The sequence below is a fragment of the Parus major genome, chromosome 5, assembly GCF_001522545.3.
Source record: "Parus major isolate Abel chromosome 5, Parus_major1.1, whole genome shotgun sequence".
NCBI classification, from domain to species: Eukaryota; Metazoa; Chordata; class Aves; order Passeriformes; family Paridae; genus Parus; species Parus major.
The window spans coordinates 48,946,544-48,969,271 of record NC_031774.1 but is presented as its reverse complement, the minus strand read 5'-3'; positions in this window follow the sequence as shown (position 1 = coordinate 48,969,271).

The following is a 22,728-nucleotide window of genomic DNA, read 5'->3' as shown; positions in this document are numbered from 1 at the left end:
TTTTGTTTTTGTTTTAAGGACAGCTATTCATATTGCAGTGAAATAGAAGTGGAATATCCTACATATGCCATAAGCTGAGCTATAGCACAGACATCCAGCTGTGATCTTTCCTGTACCTGAGCAACGTCTCAACAAAATCCCATGTGTATTATATGTGTATATATGGACAGATTTGTACCAACTCTGCATTGTTACACTTGACTTGCTCTTTTTTTTAATTATGTAAAAAAATCACATTAAGCTGAATCTAATTACTGCAATGTATATTAGAAGCAGGGCACCATCAAAATTTTATTTAAATTAATCAGGTTTTGATTTAAGATATTAAATTCAAATTAATCATGTAAAAATGGAAATGATCCTTGACGTGCTTCCAGCTGTGACTTCAGTCTGTTTTCTCGTGTGAGTCACTTTCGGGATGTCTTGGGGGGAACATTACGAAAATTCACGCCGGTGCTATTTCAATTAGAGTTATTTAGCAGGACAGATGTAAAGAATACGGTATAATTAAGAAGGAGCTGATGACACGGCTACAGATTTTCAGGATCAAAAAAAAAACCGTTAGTGAAAATTGACTACTGGTCATGTAGTCCAAGTTCAAATATTCTGGGGTTAAGCACTCATTAATGATGGAATGAGGTCTTTAGATAGACCGTTGAACTCTTTCTCTGGAGCAATTCTGCAGAATTCTGCCCTGGAAATAACTTTGAAGCTTCATTAGCAAGCAGATGATACCTGATAACATAATTTTTAAATTCTTAAAATAATTTTCCTCCCCTTGGTGCTTAATCCTTTCTGGCCAGCTAACTTCAAAGGCCTTCAGGAAAACCTCGAAGTGCCATATAAATGCCCATATAAAAGAGGCATTACATATGAATGTACATATGCATATACTCAAATCACTGTTAAAATCATGATAAATACAAGCTGCCATAATTTCATCTAGCATTGTTTGAGCAGAATTAGTCTGTGCTACCTGCATGCTTCCTGACTGAAACCACAGAGAGGATGGGGGCTTTCCCACACAGATTCCTGACCTCATGTTTTTTTATAACTCTGTATTACCATCGGTATTTCCACTGGGAAATGTGATGTGCACATTAGTTTTTTATTCAAGAATTGGGTAACACAAACATATTTTCTTACGTACTGTAATACTATGCAGTTCAAACTTGGGAAACTATTTTACAAATTTTTTCACCTGAAATTAAATTCAGGTTTAATTCTAAAGTTCTCAGACTTTCCAAGATGAAAAAAGATCAGAGAGACAACATCCGTTCCTTCTTGTATTTACAGATCTCCTGAAAATATGTGTATTTAAACATGCTTCCTATGGTTGCTATCCAGGGCTCTCAGTATCTGTTCCCCTCCTACTGAGTAATAGTAAAAGCCAAGTTGAATCTAAAAAATGCACAGTACATACTGTACACCCATAATTCTAGATTAAATATTGATCTCCATGGTGGTTTTTTTCATGTCTCTCGCAATCTTTCTCTTCCCTTACCAACGTCCGATTGTCACTTCCCTGTGCAAAGCAGCATACAACTGAAAATATTTTCTACAACTAAAATCATTGCTTTTAACTAACTAAATAAATAAATAAATATAGTGTATGAGAATAAAATAATTTAAATATAGCTCCATATTTCTGGCAGCATCTTTCAGAAGCAGATTCTAGAATCTGTGGAAGCTTTCTTTGCTGTTTCAGGGCTGCCAAATGCTTCAGCACAGAGCTGCACCCAAAGGAGGAGCAATGCACCAGATCAAGCACGGCTGGCTATCCACAGTGGATTGGCAGTAAACAGCATATTACACTTACCACAGCTTACCTATTATGCAGATTTCAAGGCAGGAAACTGCCTGCAAAACAGATATACAGTGAGCATAAACTTTTTTGTTATTGTGGTAGTTGATGGTGTTGTTGTTACAGCAGGAGAAATAATATGATTCATTGATGGTTTCTGCTTCCTACTCATAAGATATAAACCTACATAATGATTGTTCTTTAATAGTATTTAAAGATATTTTTAAACAAACTGTGTGGGAGTTTAAGATAATGATGGTTTCAGTTTTTCAGGAAGCACTTTTTGGAATGTAGTGTATGACTACTTTAATATTAAAAACGGTCCCTCATACGAAACAAGAATTCTGTAAGTAATTTGCAAGAAAGAGTATGATAAAAATATGCTCAATTTATTCACTTTTCCATCTTAAATTTATTTTTCTTTTGGCATAACAGCTGGAAAGAACAATCTTTTTTTCCATAGGCTAGGCTGTTGCTTGAATGACTGAAATGCATTTTCCCAGGAGAGATGCACAGGTTCATTTCCCATCTGGGTATTTTTTCCCCCTCCTGTTTCCACCTCCCCTCCTCCAGGACCAAAGCAGATTGGTAATGAACCATAGGTTTCCACTGATATAACTCCATACACACCTAAGACATATGTCAAACACAACAGTGCTCTGAGTGCAGTACAGATCAGCCCAAAGATATTTGTCTACCTCTTTCTCAGTCCTTCCTCTAGGCCTGTCTGAGTGGGCTCCAGTACCACATCTGTAGGACAAAGGCACATGGACCTCAGACCAATGTCTCTGGTCAATTAGGAACTGGACTTAATCCCTTCAGGAGGAAGAGCACAGATTCCTGTGGAGTCCCTGAGGGAAGAGTGTTTGATGGGGGAGCACAGAGATGGTATGAGATGAGATCAGGAACAGTCCTCAGGGCTGTCCTCCAGGGGACTGGCCTTGTCCATATGGCAAATAAGATATCCTCACCAATGCCACCGCAGTCGCTGTTGAATCCATGGCATTTACCAGTGAAATGTGCTGGCAGCATAGTGGGGAGGGCTAAGAACCCAAATTGTGGGGAAGTTTTATTTAATGAAGTAGAAGATGAAACACTGAACAGGGACTTCATATGATGATGCTCAACCCACAGGTTTTTTTGCACAGTTCTGGTGCTGTTCCATGACTTTTCTCAGTTCACTTTGTGTGGAATTAATGTCCATAAGGTGAATAAACCTTTCTTGCCTCTTTCCTGTCTTGTTAGGCTGCAGACTGTGTCAGTGAAGGATAATGCATTTCTCAGTGCATTGTGAATGAAGGCTTAGTTAAACCTAATGACAGTAAGGTATGCAAATTACATTGGCAATAAACACTATTATTTCTGTATCATCTCAAAATTATCATGCTCTAATATTTTTATAGTACCTTCTCATTGATGGGGACTTTCTCAATCTGAGAGTATTTCATTGACTTGTCCATGATCTTAACATCAATTAAGAGAGTAGAGGAGAGGAAATGGTTCAGGTCAATTAATCTGAGGTGTTTCCTCTTAATTTTGAAACCCTATCCGTATATTTTGGTTTAGTATATTTGTATTTTTTTTTTTTTTTTGCCTTAGCCAAAATATATAAGGCATTGGCTATTTCTCATTGGTTCATAACTACAGTGTGATAGATAAAATATCTGAGGTGTCACCATGAGTTGTCATGGGACTCTGACATGAAGACTGGTGAGTATATAAGAAAACTGCATATGGAAATTCTGACTTTTGCAGCTGGAGCCCTCATTCAGTGGATATGTTGAGTTGTTTCTCTCCAGAGGCCATTGACACAGGCACTTGGGCTGACTCAGCAGGAAAATCTGGTATTTTTGGAGAATTCTCTTGAGAAAAAGAGGTGTTGCAAAGGTGAAACCAATATTTTTAGCAGTCCAGCCCTTTTGGAAAGCAATTTTGTGCAGCACAATAAAATTTGGGCCCTTCTAAGGCAAGAAAGAAACCACACATAATATATTGCAGAGCAGACATGCTAATTTTTAAAGTGATTTTCCAGGCAACTGAGCATGTCCCATGGGTTCCACCTGCAAGCTGAATGTTTACGTTTAACTTTGGAAAAATCTTTTTTAGGCTACCGAGAGATGAATATGGCTGTGTAAATGCATATTTTAGAGTCCCTGCAAAGCTCCCCATCACTAAGTGATCAAAGCCATTTTCAGAGGAGAGGTAACCACTGCCCAGCTGTGAGCACACCCTAAACCAGTGGAAGAGCCCAGGTGTGTCATCCCAAAGCAAGTGGGCTAAGGTCAAATGACACCAGGACAAATCTGCATGTTCAGCTCATCTCAGCCATCTCTGTTCAGAAAACTGATACAGCACGGTACTAAAACCACCCAAACTACTGAGCTTGGCTGTTAATTAAAAAGCAGGTGCCTAATTTTGAGCCACTCTGCTCTAAGCAGCAGTAAATATTGACGCAGAGTAGAAGTCAATGCTGTGAACATTTCACTGTGGACAGCTAAACAGGCAGTGTAGTCAATTTTCCAGGTTGCATCAGGAATCAAAACATCTTTGGTGTTGTTATTAACACCTGTAGGATTTAAAGAAAAAAACACCTTCTTTATTTCATTTTAGCAATATGAGCATTTATGGCTCTTCTGTTTGCCAAGAACAGTTTGGAAAAAAGGAACATTTAAAAGATCAATGGATTTTATTTTAAAGTAAATATTTATGATGGGCTTTAAAAATATTGTGATTTCTACACCAACTTCACATTATTTTGGGACCTGACTCTGGATTTTTGAATATTGATGGCTGTCAATTTTGGACATTAAATCAGAATGCAGTTCCCATCCTTAGCTATGTGAGTGAAGGAGGTACTGCATACATTTGAAATTCTAATTGGATGCCTTAGATCTGCATCTACTTCATGTAACTGATGATAAATATAAGTTAATAAATGAAATCAAGCTACATTTCTATGCATACGAAAAGCAAAAATCTGTAACCTATAGAATACTATTCTGACCCAGAGGAAAGTAAAAAATCTAAACCAACATAATTCTGAAATCTTCTTTTTCATGAACACACTGAAAATACAATAGTTGCACAGGATTTTGTTCATGCTCTTCCAGCTTTTTCAGACTGGAAGATTTCCAAAGTCTGCTCAATCTAACCCTAATACAGGCAATAACTCAGATGAGCTTTTACTAGGTTTCTCTGGTTTGGATGCTACTTCAGCTTTTTGGACCTCATAGCAGGTAATTATGGAAACACTTCTAATTTCTCACTGCAGGGGGGAGAGGTGTTTAAAATTCACACTCTCTAGTCAACTTTGATTGGAGGTAAGGTAATCATTTGGGGTATTAAAGAACCTTGGCAAAAATGAGATGTCCTCTAAACAAAAAAAAGGGAAGTTTGGCTGGAGGTATTCAAACAGGTATATGAAGAAAGGTAACTGTATTGGGGTAGACAAGTTTCTAGAATGAGAGATACAGTCCAAAACCAGAAATCTGTATTAATTTGCCCTCCAGATTAGAAGTCACAAGGAATCTTCTTATTTGTATTTAGAATGATAAAAAAATAGGTTGATCAGAATAGGTTATTTTCAGTTTTAAAGTACAAAAACCACAATCTCTGTTTTGTAAAAATCACAAAATATTTAAAATTCTTCCTAACTGAGGCTCTGGTTCAATTTATTTTTTTAAAATAATATTTCTCTATCAGCTGTTCTCAAACTAAATATTGCACAGTCTCACCATTTTCCTGTGTAGAAGATACAACTCTTGATGGGTTTCTTTTTTGTTTGGATTTCCCATCCTTCCATTTCTGATGTGTTTACATGAGGGTATTTTTAGGACTTTATATTTTCCTAGTTTAGAAGCAGCAGAGTGCTGTGAATAGCCTAACAATTCACTGGAACTTTACAGTATCTTAACCTGAGAGAGCAGACTCCTAATTATAAACTAAGTACAAACTGCAGCCTTGTCAGAGTGATTTTATTATCCTGATTGCATCAATTTTGACCCTCTATGAGGCTGTGTTTTTTGGAACATCAGGAGTCTAACAACTGAAAACAAGCAGAAGACAGCTGCTTTTGGCTCACAGAAGTCTCTGTGAGATATATTTAGCAATTTAGCCTTCAAAGTATGCTGATACTATTGTAAGATGCATCATTTCTCAGTAGGACCCACATGTTTGACTTAATCTGATAGAGTTCTCCTTTTTGTTCTTAACCTACTTCCTTTCCAAGAGGTAAAGGAACTTTAGCAGCAGCCGTCAATAGCAAATGAAGTGGGAGGAAGCAAAGAATGAAAAATAGGCTGCGATTTATAAAAAGAATGTAAAAATCTGTGATTATATAATGATGCACAGAATATGCCAGCTACCAAAGAAAACTATGACATCACTGTTAACTTAGTGAGCTCCCTATTTATCTCTGCTCTGACATAAAGAAAGCTTCTGAAGTAGTTTGAAACCCATAATCTTCAAGTTACAGGTTGAGAAATGATCCCTCAGCCCAAATTGAAGTCCTAACTGAAGAAAGAGAGCTTGTTATCTGAGGGAAAGTCATCGATCCCAAGTTAGCTTATATTTATTCTTACTTGAATTAGAAAATGAAATGAGATTCCACATAGAGGTAGAGGCTGATGTGGAATGTCCCCTGGAGTTTTTGAATTGAGAAAATAAACTAATGGAAGGTGGATTAAGCCATAAGACTTAGTTGTGAATCAATGTTAAATAGTGACCACATGCAACAAAGAATTCTGAAAATCTAATGGTTCTTGGAAGGGGAAAAGACCTTATGTAAAAATACGGGGTTTGCCTCCTGCGGGTAAAAGCAGGGTTTGGAAAACAGACATGTGTCTTTAAATAATTTCTCTGCTGCCCTGCAAGGACAGAGGGTGGCAGCTGTGACCTCGCACTCCCCATCCCCCTGTTTTGCTGCTTTGTGAAGCCAGCAGGGCTGCTGCACAGGGAGTCCTCTCAGCCACAGGTGAGCAGCCTCGCCATCTGCAATCCTCAGTAGGCCAATCAAGCTGGCCCTGCATGAGGTAAGATGGACAGCCCCCCCGTGTGCCACAAACTCCCTCTGAAATTTCAGCAGATCAGTGTCTCTGTGGTTTTTAATTACCCCTTTGATTCATCGTTATTTCATGGACTTACCCAGGCCCTGCAGGACACGGCATCACAGAGCACAAATAAACAGCCACCGAGCCCTGGAGGTGCTGCAGTCACCCTCCAGAGGGAAATGTCACAGTGGCAGGCTCCTTTCCCTGGGTAAACTGACCTCAGGGTTTCCAGGGAGGTTTCTGCCTCAGCTGAGACACAAGAGCAGCCACTTCACCTCTGTGTTCTGGGGTAAGAGCTCTTATATTTCATAATAAAACTTATTCCTGTCGCCAAGCACAGGCACAGAGATCAGAACGGATGGTGGGGCTTCTGCTCTTCCCACTTCTTTTCTGAAGAGGAAACCAATCTATCCCTGAAGCTCCTGCGTAGTAGTAAGCCATAAATATTTGAGCAGAGTGCAGCATAGTGTCCACCCAGAGAAGACAGTGAAGGTATCCTGAGAGGTGCTCAAACAGACCCTGATTCTAAAGTACTCGCATTGGCTTGCAAGAAAGAAACACTTCCTGAAGACTACCTACAGCACGGTCTGCTGCAGAGATTGTTCTGACATGTGTTAGCAGTGGTATATGATGGACAGATTTAAAGAAATAATACCTCTGTCCTTTCCTCTTCTTCCCCAAATCTCCTGGTTATGTACAGTACAAGGTGAATGGAGTAGGTTTTTTGGTTTAATTTGTGAGCCAGTGTGGCTTATCAGGGAGACAGCACTTACCATGTGGGCAGCACAAACTAGATAGGGCTGTAGGGGGGAAATATGACAAAAAATATCAATTTTTTACTGGAGCTCTTTAGTAAATTAATAGCCAAAATGCAGTTTTTAATCAATGAAGAATGCCAATATCACTTTTGATTGATATTGGGGTAAAAAATCATGAGCTGCAGCCCTTGGAAGATGATGCTAGAATGTCTGCCACCATGCTTGCAATGCAGCATGCGGTGTCGCTCTGATGTGCAGTACTGAGTCTGTGCATCAGCAGGGCAAATTCTCCCTGAGGGGGAAGATCTGCTTTCTCAAATCACCACTGCAGAGGGAGACAGAAAAGACAAGGCAAACCACAAGTGCATGCTCTGTAGAAGAAAACAGACCTGGGAGAGAGCTGCTCACACCTCTCTGCATCAATCATTCATGGTACTTCCTTCCTAGCATCAGAGAGATGAGACACCATGGCACAGAAGATGCTTCAACATGTAATTTGTAAGCATGTGAGCAGTAGTCTTGCTGGGAGTGATTCTGTGTGGGTTTCACAAGCACACATCCCTGAGCCTGTTCCACTGCTCCTTGTGTGGTCCTTGTAAGGTCAGTGACCACAGCATAGCAGAGACTGGGAGAGAATGGGTGGAGGAGGTGCTGCCTCCCCTGCTTCATCACACACCAATACTGCACAGCAGACATGAACTTCTCTAGTTCAGGAGGCCTGAGATAGAAAAACATCTCTCTCAGAGCTCACTGAAGATCAGTGGATGTCTTTCCTCTCTGTAACATCTGTCTGCCCATCCTGCAAATGATGGGTATAGCTGCCACCTCAGCAGACCTTTGACAAAGCATGGGAGCAGGTACTGTGTTGGCTGGAGTTAACGGGAATAGAAACCCCATTGGTAAATCTGTATGTGCCTAAACATGATAAAGCAGTATCTGTGGAAGAAGGCCTGCTGGATGGAAGCAAACAAGATGATATTTCCTCACAGTAGTTCTGGTTCAGGTGTTGGACATCCCGTGCAGAAGCTTAACGTGCTCTTTTCCAGTGGCAGGTGATATAGAAAAGAACAGGCTATGCTGCTACTTTCATCAGTGAAAATAAAATGAAAAAATTAATTCAAGGCTTGACTCTGGGTGGCCCTATGCCCTTTCCTTCCCTCAAAATGTACCAGTGGAAGAGGCTCTTTCTGTTCTTCCCACCCTTAGAGCAGTATCTGTCCTTGGGTAGCTGGCACCAGCTGACAGTGCTCTGTGGAGAGTGTGATAGGGACAGTTATGAGACTGGAATAAGTGAATTCCACATCCATATTGGGAAGGAAGGTGGATATATTTGCTTTCTTTCAGGAAAAGGGCCTTTCATTAGTTATATATACCTGAGGTGGATCTAATATAATTTTACTGATACCAGGAGAATAAAAGCAGGTGAAGATAGGATGACCTAAATGCACACAGCAAGGAGTGGCTTTATGAGAGCACAGAGTCTAAAACTGTCATGTGAAGACAGCTTGAATTAATTTTTTTAGAGGAGGTATTAATTATTGAGTTGTGGGCAGAAAAAATCATTTACTTATTAAAGCTCTGTGTATCTGGAGTTGGTTGTTGGAATGAAGATAATACATGCAGCTGACTTGCTCCACTGGGACTGCACGTAAAGCTTTGATAACCACTGCCTGACGGGATGAGATGCAGCCATGGTTAGACAGATAACCCCAAGAACCAGATCAAACTGTATAGCCCAGATTCTCATCTCAGATACTTATCAACCATATCCCTCTGTGTGGACCAGCTATGCATATTTAAATTCAGGCTTCCAGCTGCTTTGATTGGATGGGAAGATTCCTCATCCATGGGAAAATATTGTCATGTTTTTCCTGGGTAATTAAAATCAAGTGGTCAGTTTAATGAGGAATGAGATATGGTGTTCCCTTTAGTTTCAGCTGTTCTTATTCAAATACTTGTTCAAATAAAAATATGGGACGAGGCTTTTTGTTTTAGAAGAAAACAGAACCCTGAGGTTCCCAAAAGGACTGCCAGTAGTGTCACATTTTCTGGAAATTGGGCCCCTTATAGTTAGTTGTCTTTTACAAATATGATCTGATTTTTAAAGTATCTTGGCAAGAGGCCATTTGCCGTCTTTGATCTGTACCCTGATATGTAATTTAAACACACCCAAACGTATGAAGCAGTTACCCACTTCAGACAGGTTTTGCAAATGAAACTACAGGTACTGACAGCATTTTTTATTCTGAACTGTGTATGCTGGGACAGAAGAAGTTAGAAAGTAAAGGGCCATCACCGGCAAACACATCTCTGCAAGAAAATATTGAAACCTGATTTTGAAAGACCATCCAAAACTCCCTACTTTGTGCAAATTATCTGAATTTACAGTCAAGTGTAACACTGCTACAGGCTTCAAGTTCTCTGAGGGTTGTATTGGACAAACTCATTGAGCAAGCTGTTTGTGTTAAAAAAAAAAAAAGAGAAAATAATAAGAAGAGGCATATGTTTCTCTCTCACTCTTTTTTTGTTGATTATCTGCAAATGATTTGCATAGTATCTCTACATTGCAGAATTTACTTTGAGTAGCAGATTAGTGCACTGTTTCTCTGCTGACAACACCCATGGAGGAGCATCAGTCACACACAGGACCTAGCAAACACGAGGGGTGTCAGAGAAGGCACCAGCTGCATTTCACACCAGTGTGTTGTGAGTGCTGTGGCTTGCACTGCAGGATGGGCTCAGGGAGCACAAATTTTGTTTCTTTTAGATGAAATGAATATAGAAGCTGTGCTCTGTAGTCAGACCTAATGTATTCCACTTGTTAACGTGCATCAAGTCCATGGGACCAGACCAGAGTTACTTTGAGGTAACCCCCAAAAAGATAGGCACTGCGGACCCAAGGTCCTTAGCACCAATTATTCACTATATCTGTTTATTCCTATGTATCAGCTGCTTGCAAATATGGTCTAAACCAAAGAGGCACATTGAAGGATGCCATAAAAAAAGTAGCTGAAGGAACTGTATTTCCAGAGGCACATTATTATTTATCATTTGCACTGAAGCAGTATGTATCAACCCTAAATCCCTCATTGTGCAAGGTGTTAGATACTAACACAGAACAAGAAGATGGTTCCTTCCCCTGAAGAATTAGAACCTGGAAATATTTTGGGATGGAGCTTTTCCTCACAATCCAGCCTGACATGTTCCCAGGTGCTGTTCTGGCATGAGAAAGCTGTAAATTTAGTCATGCAACTTAGCTCTGGGAAGGAGGTGGGACTGGGGAGAGGAGTGTAAGATTTCACAATGCTCACTTTTCCTTGTGTCTTCACTGGGTTGAAATGGATGGAAAAAAGCCAATAGCCAGCAGAAAGTGGAGGCTGGGGGAATACAGTACTGAACCGATATCCTGGCGATTTATGACCTTCCTGGGACACTGTGAAGAATAAGTGAGTGACAGATTATCTGCTGACCTGTGGGATAGCTCATTTGCTTTTGTTTAAGCAGCAGTTTTTCAGCAGAACACTAGATCCGATATATTTCTCTGTTGAACTGAGGTACCTTACTGCAAAATAAATATGTCAGTCAGCAGTGACACAAGTTAATTTCTCTGGTGGAAGGGGTTTGTCTTACTCCAAAGGAAAGCCTGAGAGGATGCACTGTGGAAGTTAGGAGGCAAAGAATGGGCAAAACAGAATGGGAAAAAGACAGAATGAGTCAAACTGATGGTGGGGACAGGCTGCAGAGCTACCTGGAGGTATTTGCATGCCACAGACGGATCTGTGATTTCTGACTGTGTAGTGTTTTCTTAACTATTCTTTCCTTAAAGTTTGTACAAGTTTATGGTTCCTACACTGAGGTTAGTCCTTCTCTCCTGGGGTCTCATCAAACTTAAAAGCTGTACTATTCATTTTCATAAAAAAAAAACCAAACCTCAAAAACCCTAGAAAAAACAAACCATAAAGCTCCTTATATTGTCCCCCTTCACAGACATATTTCACCTGATCCTTCATTTACTTACACCTTAATGTTTATTTTGTGAGATAACCCCTTCTGCATTAGAAGTCTGACCTTTTAAAACTGGACTAAGATGATGAGGCAGAGCTGTCCAGCAGAGAACTGAGGAGGATGGTCTGGCATGCTCTTGGTAGAACAAGCACTTCCACTGTTTATACTTAAATTTTAAACTATTTTTATTTGTACCAGTGGGACTGTAAAGTTAATGTCTGCAGCAGAAATGGGAAGGCTACATGGTAGCTAATATTGCCAGTTGTTTTTCAAAAAAAAATATTTCAGAAATCACAATTCTACTGGCTTGCTTCAATGTGAATTAACAGCAATATTCACGGTCAGGCATATTTTGAGATCACAGACACAAGACAAGGGGAGCAAAGCCTTGCACCCCATCTGACCTTGCAAGAGATCCAGTAGCAACAACAAGGAACAGTTAAAAAACATTTCTCTCCCCAGCACTGATTGCCTTAGTCTTGCCCTCTTAATAAGCATTTAAATAATGTAAATGTGAAGGGTGGTGCAGGAGAGAGAAGGGGGGGGGCGTGCACACAAACGTTTCTGACTCTTCTTTTTCCCCCGAACACTGATGCCATTGCATAATTATATGGGTTGGCTTGAAAGAATGAAACCCAGTTCAAAATGTATGAGTTCATTTTTATGTTCTACTGAGAAAATTTATTCAGTGTGACTGCTCAGTAGCGAGAGCAGTAAAACACCTTAATCCCTGGTTGAAGAAAGGTAATACCTTGACAGATGTGTGCCTCCTACTTTCCTTGCGGCCATGTTTCAACAACAAACCTTTATTTCTGCTTCTCGGCTGTAGCAGGAAAAAAAAAAATGAGCGGAGCAATAAAGCAGTCAGACAAATCTCAGGAGCCAGGCGGCAATGCAATAGTAATGACAGATTTTTAATGTGGCAGGAGAGATTGACAGGAAAATGTCTTCAGAGCAAACGCACGCCAGATGGAATGAAAACGGTTTATTGGAGTATGGAGGTGCTGCTGAACTGAATAGAGGGCGGGTTTAAGGTGGGTGTTTTATCTGCTTCAAGTAAACAACAACAACCAAAAAAAACAAAAAATTCCACTCACCAGGTATTGCCTTAGACCGGTTTTTGCACCAAGGGGATATTTTTTGTTTGTTTGTTTATTTGTTTCTTTTTCTACAGTATTGCACCAGAGAAAAACTTTAAAGTCAAAAGTTCAGTCATTACATGTACTGCACAAAAGGAGAAGGCAAACTGGTTTGGTCTCAGCTTTTTTTATTGTTTGCCTCTCTCCCCTCCTTTCCACCCCACCTCTCCCCCTTAATCTGACGGAATTTCTCACTCACTATGAACAGATAAAGATGTTTTGATGTGCTTTTAGATAAATCAGAATGATTTTTCTTTTCAAAAAGAGAACGAAAAAGAAAAAAAAAATAATTCCAGCTGATAGAGTAGCTATCAAATCTAGGACAGAAGAAGAAGCCTACACTAAAAAACCTATAAAAGCCCATATAGCTGTTTCTATATCAAGAAGAACCACATCATTGTGTCTTTTTCAACTGAGTAAACTTAACTTGCATGCTCTTAGTAATGATAATAAAGTCAAATTCAGCCCTACATCTCACAGGAAAACATAACTATGAATTATTTTATACCCTCCATACAGAGCAAAGGCAGGAAAACAGCCATAAATGGGAAGAAACAGCACAAAAGAAAGGAAGAAAATACAACTCTAAACTGTGAATCTCCCTGACATATTTTCATTATCAGCCTAGTCAATGAAGAATGCCACAAAGGAAAGGACAGCATCATATTATTGAAACATGATGGTTTGGGGTTTTTTTGAAGGATGCACTTGTATATTCTCTGTGGGTAGCTTTTTTTTTATTTCATTATATTTGCCATTATTAACTCTCTGGAACTGTGTTTTACATGCAGGGCTTGGATTAAGTGTTTTTCCTGTATCATATACACTTGTACCGTTCTTTTTAGAGTTTTTTCCTTATGTAAACACATCAGAGAGAATATATTGAGTTACCTCCTTTATTTGTATTATACTTTAAAACAAAACAAACCCACCCTTTTTATCTCTGACAACGTGCTTCTTTTTTGCTAAGGAATATTTATTTAGACAGTAAAAAGATGTTATGGTTCTTTCCACTAGTAGAAGCGTATGCACTGAATATGCTCCAATGTAATTTGCAGAAAGTGAGGAAAACACTCTGGAAAAGTAAGCAGGGAGTTTTGCCATGTCGTTTCATCTGATAACTACAATACTACGATAACAAAGCTTTAGGCAATATGCTTAAAACTGACAGGAAAAGTAACAGGCAAAGTCTTATAATGATCCATTTATATCACATATCTTATAAATTTACTGATTGCTCAGAAAATATGCCTTTTTTTTTTTTCATGTTTTGTCTTGTTCAGAATCCTGCTATAAAGTTCTATTTAACTCTCCTTTTTTTATTAGTCCTGACTGAGCTATAAAAATTGCTTGTATGATTCTTATGGTCTTTGGGGTTTTGTTTCAATTTCCTTAGCATTTAGCTAAATATTGGCATACAAGCCGTTCCTCACAATGCAAGAGAAAATATTTTTATATTTAAAAAACCTTTAACTGGTTAAATGATTTGTTCATATAAAGAATGACACAATGCCAAATATAACACAGAAAAACATATTAATGACTGGCTTGTAAGTGATATTGTGTATACTAGTTCCTCGCACTCAAATGTAATTCGATTATCAGTGAATGTAACTTTTTTTGGTTGGATTGAAGCTGTTTTGTAAGTCAGTCCTGCAAAGGATATTACATCACTAGGAGCTGTTTTTTAGAAATCAAAAAAGTTGAAAAAAAATTCAGTTTATTTTAGAATCTATTTTACCAGCTTTAAATACTCTCCAAAATTAAACTCAGGATGAATATTAAAGCAATGTTGAAGACAAAACTTGACACAACAGGATGTGATGGATGCCATTCTGTCCTTAAAGCACCTTTTTGCAACACATATAATACAGAATATTAATCAGTGTTTTAAGGCTGTGGCAGTTCCTAGAGACACAGTGACAAGTTAGGGACAGAACATCCAGCTTAACTGTGAATAGCATTGCCTTATTCCGCACCAGAATCCTCATATCGTTTAAAAATAGATTTTACTGTGTCATCAGCTCCATTCTGGTATCACTAGTAAACTGCACTAGGTATAAAAGCTGCAGTGGAAATTGTACCAGCACAGACACCAAAGTTGCTATCGGTAGTGTGCAATAGCTTGAGTTTTCATTTCAGAAGACACTGAATACTGACTTTAACCTCAATTTTTTTTTATTCCTAAAATCATACCAAGGATGTCAGCATGCTCTCATGCACCCCCGCACTGTGGAATTTTGATAATGTATGTCCTAACCGCTTAATTGATTGATTAGCTTACTGCAGCTTTCTGAGGCACCAAATTTATCTTTAATAGCCGGAGTCAGGCACGGCAGGCAATCGAGGGGGGGGTCCCTTGGCGTCGATTTGCTCTTAACTGGAAAGTCATTACCACTTAATACATGTAGATTGTGTTGAAAGAAAATTATGTGTAATGAAATGAGGGAAAAATTAGTGGAGTGTTATGGGCGAAAGCAGATGTTACGGAGGAATTATGCTAGCAGAGATAATCACCTTCGCTAGCATTGTGTGTGCTGGGGTGTTAACTCAGGGAGAGAGTTGGTGAGAGAGCTAAATAAATGCACTGATTTACACAGATCCACTTTTCAAACTACAGTATATGACTAGTACACACATCTACAAACACATCCATATACATACACACACACATACAGACAGGCTCAGGGCTGAACTTTTATATTTCTGAAGCTCTTTTTTAGCTATTTTCCAGCTAGTCACACTATATTCAGAAGTCCTAGCTGGAAGCACAGGGAAGTAGCTGTCGATTTGCATAGTATTGTGAAGATGAGAATAATATCCAAGGGCAGAAGTACTCGTATAAGCATTAAGATGAGACCTTGTATGCTTCAAACTCTGGACAACCTCTCCTGAGAGAAAAATGATGAATTTGAGAGAGGTCTTTGAGGGTAGCACCAGACATTTTCAAAACTATAAAATTGAAATAAATAGCAGATAGTTGCAAAAAAAAATTACAGAGACATAGAATGTTGTGCTTTTACTTAAACAGCCTGTAAATAAAGGAGATAGAAGAAAAAAAGAAAAGATGAAATCTTTTTTTTAAAGCAAGTTAGGAATATGTTTTAAGGTAGTAGTTCTGAAGACAGGCAATAATGATAACACACAGAATCAGGAAAAGGGAAGGAAGAGAGATGCCACAGATTTTATTTTGAATGCATTTTAAAACTCTGTGAATTAATCTTTCACCTGTGGGCATCTCCCTGTCCTTTTCCAGCCATGACTGATATATATGCTTGATTATATTTCTTATATCCCAGCATGCAAGGTCACTATTAATTTTTATCTTGGGTTTATCTATTTCATATAAAATGTGTTTGGATTTAGAATTATCTCTGCTTTATCACCCATTTCATAATAAAAATGCGGTCTCAGGAAGATATTAGTTTGCAAAATTCACTATCAAAACTATTGATAATTAGGGTTTCCTCATATATCGTTCTGTTCCTTCGCTGCTAAATGAGGCTTTTATGAGTATAGTTATTGCTGGTGATAATAATACAAATTTTAAAAATTAAAAAAAACAAAACAAACCCTCAAGGTTTTGTATTCCCAGTATTACCATTCAGAGATAGGAGGTTAGCAAAAAGACTGTCAATTTTCTGTCACTATATTAATGAGTTAAAGAAGTGCAGCCAGCCCCTCATGAATCAATTGGAAAACTATGATGAATGTTTCAATAATTAAGAGAATAATTAAATTGCTGAATATAAGATGGCACTAAATGAAATAGCTTTCGTAACAGCAGCATATTGCTGTTTATAAATACAAAGAGCCACATTTAACTAATGCTGAGTCCGGCTCAGATTTATCTGTGTGTCTTTACCAGGCTGTGGGCCCAATCCTGCAGAAGCCCACCGTGTAGACAATGTACCTCCTGCCTTAGCCCTGTGCTGGAGGGCAACAATGGTGTGTGCAGAGCTGAGCAGGGGCAGGGATGTGCTGCTCCATCCTCCCTGGGTACCTGCAGCCTCCCCACCTGCACGCTGCGGCCACCACCGCGGCGCCTCGGCGATAAGCAGCTAAACTTACACTGATAAGGCAGCCAGGGAATTCGCTGACACTCTGACGGTAGCATGCATGATGCTTGTGGAAATATTTTTAAAAGGTGATATGTGTTAAAGGTGAACTGTAAAGCTGGAGTGAAAATTATGTTAAGTTCAGAAATATGTCCTGAATCTCTCAACTATCAGGCCAGTTTTACTGTAGCTTTCAAAATTCTCTTTTCTCCTGTACAATAATCTGGCAGTTTCTCCTTTGATAAGGACATTCTCAAACATAACTTTGTGTGATATCACACATACAAAAACCTAGGATGCTAAAAACGAGACATCCTAGAAAATTGTCCTTCAAACCAGGGTGTCTCAGAGAAATGCACATGGTTTAAAAAATATTATTTGGAAGGAAAACTGCAAATCATTCCCTAGGCTTGAAAACTTTTATAACTTGCTAGGGTGGGGGGAGGAGGAGATGGTGGGCAGTAGGTGAAGTAATTAAATAGTAGCTTCTTATTTATTTATTTATTTATTTATTTATTTATTTATTTATAATTTTTTTCTTGATGAACCATCAGCATGTTTAAGCAGAAGTCACAAATAAGGTAGGGCCACTTCAGGTGTAAAATTTAATCTAATGCATTTTCTTTTCCTGCCCATGAAGATCCTAAAGTGTTTTTTACTGCCCCGTCTTTCTCAGCTCCATTTCACTGTTTCAGGTTTTTTTTTTCCTTTTTGTCTCTTTTCCCCACTCACTTCTTCCATTCACATACCTCCTTCTGTTTCACCATACACCCATCTTCCACCAGTCCCTGGCTCTCCCTGCAGTGAGGACAGGTTTCATTTGTTTGTGGGAGAAGTGTATGGAAGGAAATTTTCTCCTCAGTTCTGAGTTAGCCCCTCTTTGGAACTCAATCATAATGTCAGGCACAATTTTACCATCTTCTTCATCTCTTATGTTGCTGAATTTATTCCTCCTGTCTCCTTCAGTAGCATATTCCTGTGCAGTCAGAAAATCATCACTGATACACATATTTCACATTTGCCTTCATTCCTTTCCCATCTCTCTTCTACTGCACAGAGGCACCTCAGACACTCCCCTGAACCCCATGCCCCCAATATGTTTCTTTTCCATTTTCCTCTTCCACCTTCAATGCCTCTTTTCTACTCATCACATAAATATATGTTCGAGGGTATTTTGAAACCCAGCATTATGTACTTGGAACACTAGTGATTTGAGGTGGAATGAAGAATAAATATAGCCCTAATATGCTTTAAAATAGGTGAATTAGTTGAGCAGGAGACTTTTAATGTCACGTGGGTGGTCAGTAAAAAAGCAACAATTACCATGAGACAAAATTTGATATACCACAGTTATTTCCTACTCTAGAGATAGAGCAGTACCATGGTAACCTAGACTCCACTGTGTGGCAAGTGTTGTTAATTGTATAGATTTTTAATGGGGATAATTATACTTCTCCTGTCTGAAATCAATTTTTACTGGCAGTGACCAATGCCCAGAATGATATTCTCAAGGGGATGTTACATGACCTACAGTTTGTACACTTCATATTTTTTTACTTATAGTGAGAAAATTTCACTTCCATCAGCGGAAGAGGTGTGTATTTTTTAACTTCTGATAAATCCTGATAAGAAATTAAAATATTAAAAGTTCAGGTGGATAGATAATCATTCCCACTATAGGTTAAGGAATGCTATATTGATAGGCCAAGCCCAGAAAAAGGAAACCATCCTCTTTGCATTTGATAATTAATTAGATAATTTTCAAGCAGTGTTATTACAGCTTCTTTCTTTAGTGTGGAATTTATTTTTTTCTGAAATATCCACATCTATCATGAGGGTGGATGGAAATTTTCTTTGGCAAAATCTACTAGCAGTGGTTATTGCATTGCCAGAATTTAACATTCAGGTCAGAAGTTCTCTGCTGTATGGCTCTGTTTCAGGTGAATATTCACTTCTGAGAAAATGATTAGGGAAAATATGTTGTTTGCCAGTGTTTAAAAATAAACATACCTCTCAGTTGTTTCCTTAACAGCTCTGCAGTATAAAACTGTGTCTCAAAAACTGGTCAAACCTTAAGCTTCTGGGAAAAAAACTCAACAACATTTATTTATGCTCATTGGAGGCTTTATGTTATGTTTGTAACAGCATCCATGGTCAATCAGGTTGCACAGTTACACCACATTCCCTATGACATTCAGCCCTGTCACTTGAGCAGGACTTTGCTCCTGTTTGCTGGAGCTGGCTGGACCTCTGGATATTAGCAGAAAGCATCTCTCTCCCCTGGTTCTGATGGAGCCCAAAGGATATGCAGCAGGAGGAAAAAGCCCAATGCAGGAAGTCACTAAAAGGTGGGAAAGAAAGGGTGTAAGGAACCTGGGCATGGAGAGCCCTGAGTGAGGGGTGGTTGGCAGAGCTTGTGCTTAACAACAACAAAAAAAATACCAGTCACTTTGGACATGGAACTAATAAGCACACACTTATTGGTAGGTGTACATGCTCCATCTCTGACAATTATGGAAAAAAAAAAACCTGAAAAAAATTAAGTTGTTTCAGAACATGATGTATGAAATTGGCCAGAACATTTAGAAACATGGCAACATTTATATTCTGCTTAAGGAGGAACATGTAGGTATGGACACTATCCCCAGCTTTGAGGAGAATTACTAAATGAGCAGGAGCTGGATAGAAGACTATGCAAGAGGAAGAAATGTGAAGAAAGGTGTGCATGAGTGCTACCCAAAGGGATTAAGCAAAGGAGCAAAATGCTAAATTTTGAAAGGTAGACAAGGAAATCTCTTCCATCCACCTCTATTAAGCCTAAACATAAAATAAGTAGTCCTGAGTTCTGATTTCACCCCACTGTTTAACAAACTGTAACTTTCATTCACATTGTTTTCCATCCCATGTCTAGTAACAGGTTATGCAGAGGGCAACTGCCTTCTACCACTTCTGTGTGAAGATCAGAACAAACAATGATATTTTTGCTTGTTCAATTCCTGTATTTCCAAAACATGATGGAAACACACCTACGAAAATTAAAGTAAGCAGCAACATTCTGAATTTCAGTTCTCAAAAACTGGAAAATACCTGGATTAAAGCTGCTATGGCTGTTGCTATTGACTGCAACCAATCCCTGTTCCTGAGAGTGGAGTTCCAGTTTGCCTAACCACTGTAAACGGAACATAAATTTTATGGATAAAATACCAAACAGGCAGAGTTAATGGGGAGGTTTTCAGATTTTCTATTAATTAGATAGGGAATTTATTCACTATTTTTAACAGCCCTGTTTCAATACCTACAAAAACTTTAAGTGCTAGGACTACATCCAAAGGACTGGACTTTACTTCTTACCCCTTTGTAATGAAAAATAATTATAATAATAAAGCATCCTGAAGTGTTCACAGTTGTACACTTCCATTCCCTCATATTGTTCATCTCCCAGTCCACAACAAACTTTGCAGAAGGACCCAGATCTCTCAGCAAGTAAGCAAAGTCACTCATCCAGTGCCCTGTGCACAAGAAATACTGCACAATAAAAATGTTCTGGAAAATATATTTTTTTGGTCTCACAAACTGCATAGGCAACTCTGATAATTCTTCACTCTTTTTTCTAGTTGCCCAGAAGAAGAAAGTGTATTACCTCATTTTTCCTAGAAAACCATAAGGAATTTTGGTGAGGATGAGTTAATTTATGCCATAGTAATGGTCTGCAACTACAGTGAGGTTCTTGAGGGTAGCCTTGCAGCTGGGATGTGAAATTCACATTGAAGGTGCATTCTTCTCATCTGTTAGTTTTTACGCTCCATTATATCTTTTCTATTATAATTTGGAGTGGAGGATCACAGAATAGAAAGCTGATGCATTTTAACAGGAAATGTTTGCTTTCAAAGAAGTGTACCTCTATTTACAGAAAGCCTGGGTAGAGTTTCAAAAGTATTTTTGTTCCTATAGCATCATATTATCTTTTCTATTTCTTAATTGAATCCTCATCCTGGAGGCAATAGGTGCTGAACAAACTAGACCTCCCAGGTACAATTGCAGTGTATTAAGTCTGGGCTTGAAAAATAGGAGATAGCTATTTGGTGCTCAAAGATATTTACTTGAAACCTGTGGGTTTGTTTTTTGTTGCTTTGGGGTTTTTTTGTTGGGGTGGGGGGAAGTTTGCTATTATTTCCTTCCCACAGCTACTTCATGAGAAGAGAGAAGCACAGGATGAAATGAACAGAAAGCGGAGAGCTGACAATGTTTTCCACACAATCTTCTTTAGCTGGCTAAATGCTATTGAAAAAAACCTGTCTTTGATGGAATTTGGAAATGGATTGCTATCAACCATTGTACATTTACTGGGATTTGCAAATGGATTCCTCTCACCCATACTGTCTTATAGTTGTGTTTGCTTTCTAGGGACATTTGTAGGATTCAATTACTATTGTGGCTATTCACTGAGAATTTCAGAGCAGCATGCATAAGTATTGATGGAAACTGGGTATTAGATTCACACACATGAATATGTGCACACTCAACACACTGGAAAAATAAATCAACACCATGTGACTCATCAAAGCAGTCATATCTAACAAAGCTCAAGAAGTGATTGGGGAATGTTCACAGAGAAGTGTTCCTGAGCAATTAGAAGCACTTAGAGAGGGAAAATGATCTCTTTGAATTCTTTTGCATAATAAACTCAAGGAAACCTCAGTCTGCCCATGGAGATCCCATAGGCAGAAAAAGGGCTAAACTTACTGACTAAACTATTCATTGTGAATTATTCCCTCTGCTCTAATGTCTGCACGGCATGGAAGCATGGTGCCAGCCCCGCTACACACTGTAATTTTACTCTTCTAGGAATAAAGTGGGAATATACTGCTGGGCATGTTAAAGCACTCTGCAGAGGACATTATATATATTTTCAACATGTGACCTGCCTTTGATTTTTGTGTTGAAAATGGAGTTATCAACCTTCAGAGAGAAAATATTAGCCCACAGACAGTGAAATAAGATGGTATTTTTTACTTTATTTCTATAAAGTGGTATTTGGTGCAAAAACTATATAAGACTGAAATGGAGAGTTTGAGAAGTCAGAGGGCAGCATGGCAAAATTTGGCCAGATAGTTCTTACATTTATGGGCTGACCATGAGTTAACAGTTACTGATTCCTTTAGCAAATTCCTGCCTAATAGTTATTTTTCCTTGATTAAATTGTCCTTTATAAGGACATCTGTTCTGTTCCTTGCCAGGGTGTAAGATACAATCATATCTTAGAATTTGTAAAGTACTTTGGACAACACAGTAAAAAATATATTCTGATGATGAATCCTGAAAAGGAGACATTTTCCTCCCCTCACCCAGCTTAGCCCATCTCACTGGCAGAATATTTTTCCTAACACTGTGACTCTCCCTTTCTCCTGTTAAAGTATTTCCTATAATTCATCCCTTTTGCCAGCCCAGGTCCCTCCAGCCTCTGCATCTCCTTGGAACAACTGCATTGTTCCCTGATGCCAAGTTAGAGCCACTCCTGCACTGAGGATCAAGATTTCGATGGGTGCCTGAATATCAGGGAAAGCATTTGTTGTCATTAAGGGGTCAAAGGAAATTACCCCTAGTTACAATCTGAATTACCCTACCCTGAATTCAGGACAGCCTAAAGTTTAATTCAATGACATACATTACACAGGGATAGTCACAGGAATTCCTCTCCCAGGGAGGAAAACTTGACCTTTCCAGAACTTTTCAGCATCTAGAAGTATATAAGATTGCTCTTCTGAGCTGCCTTGCACATGGGGCAAATTGGTGTCTGTGGAGGTAAAAAATTTCAGTTTTCATAGCCTGGGGAAAAAGTTTTCATAGCCTGGGGATGACAACTCAAATCTAGACAGCAAGATCTGAGGGTCTTTTAATATAACAGAGATATATTTT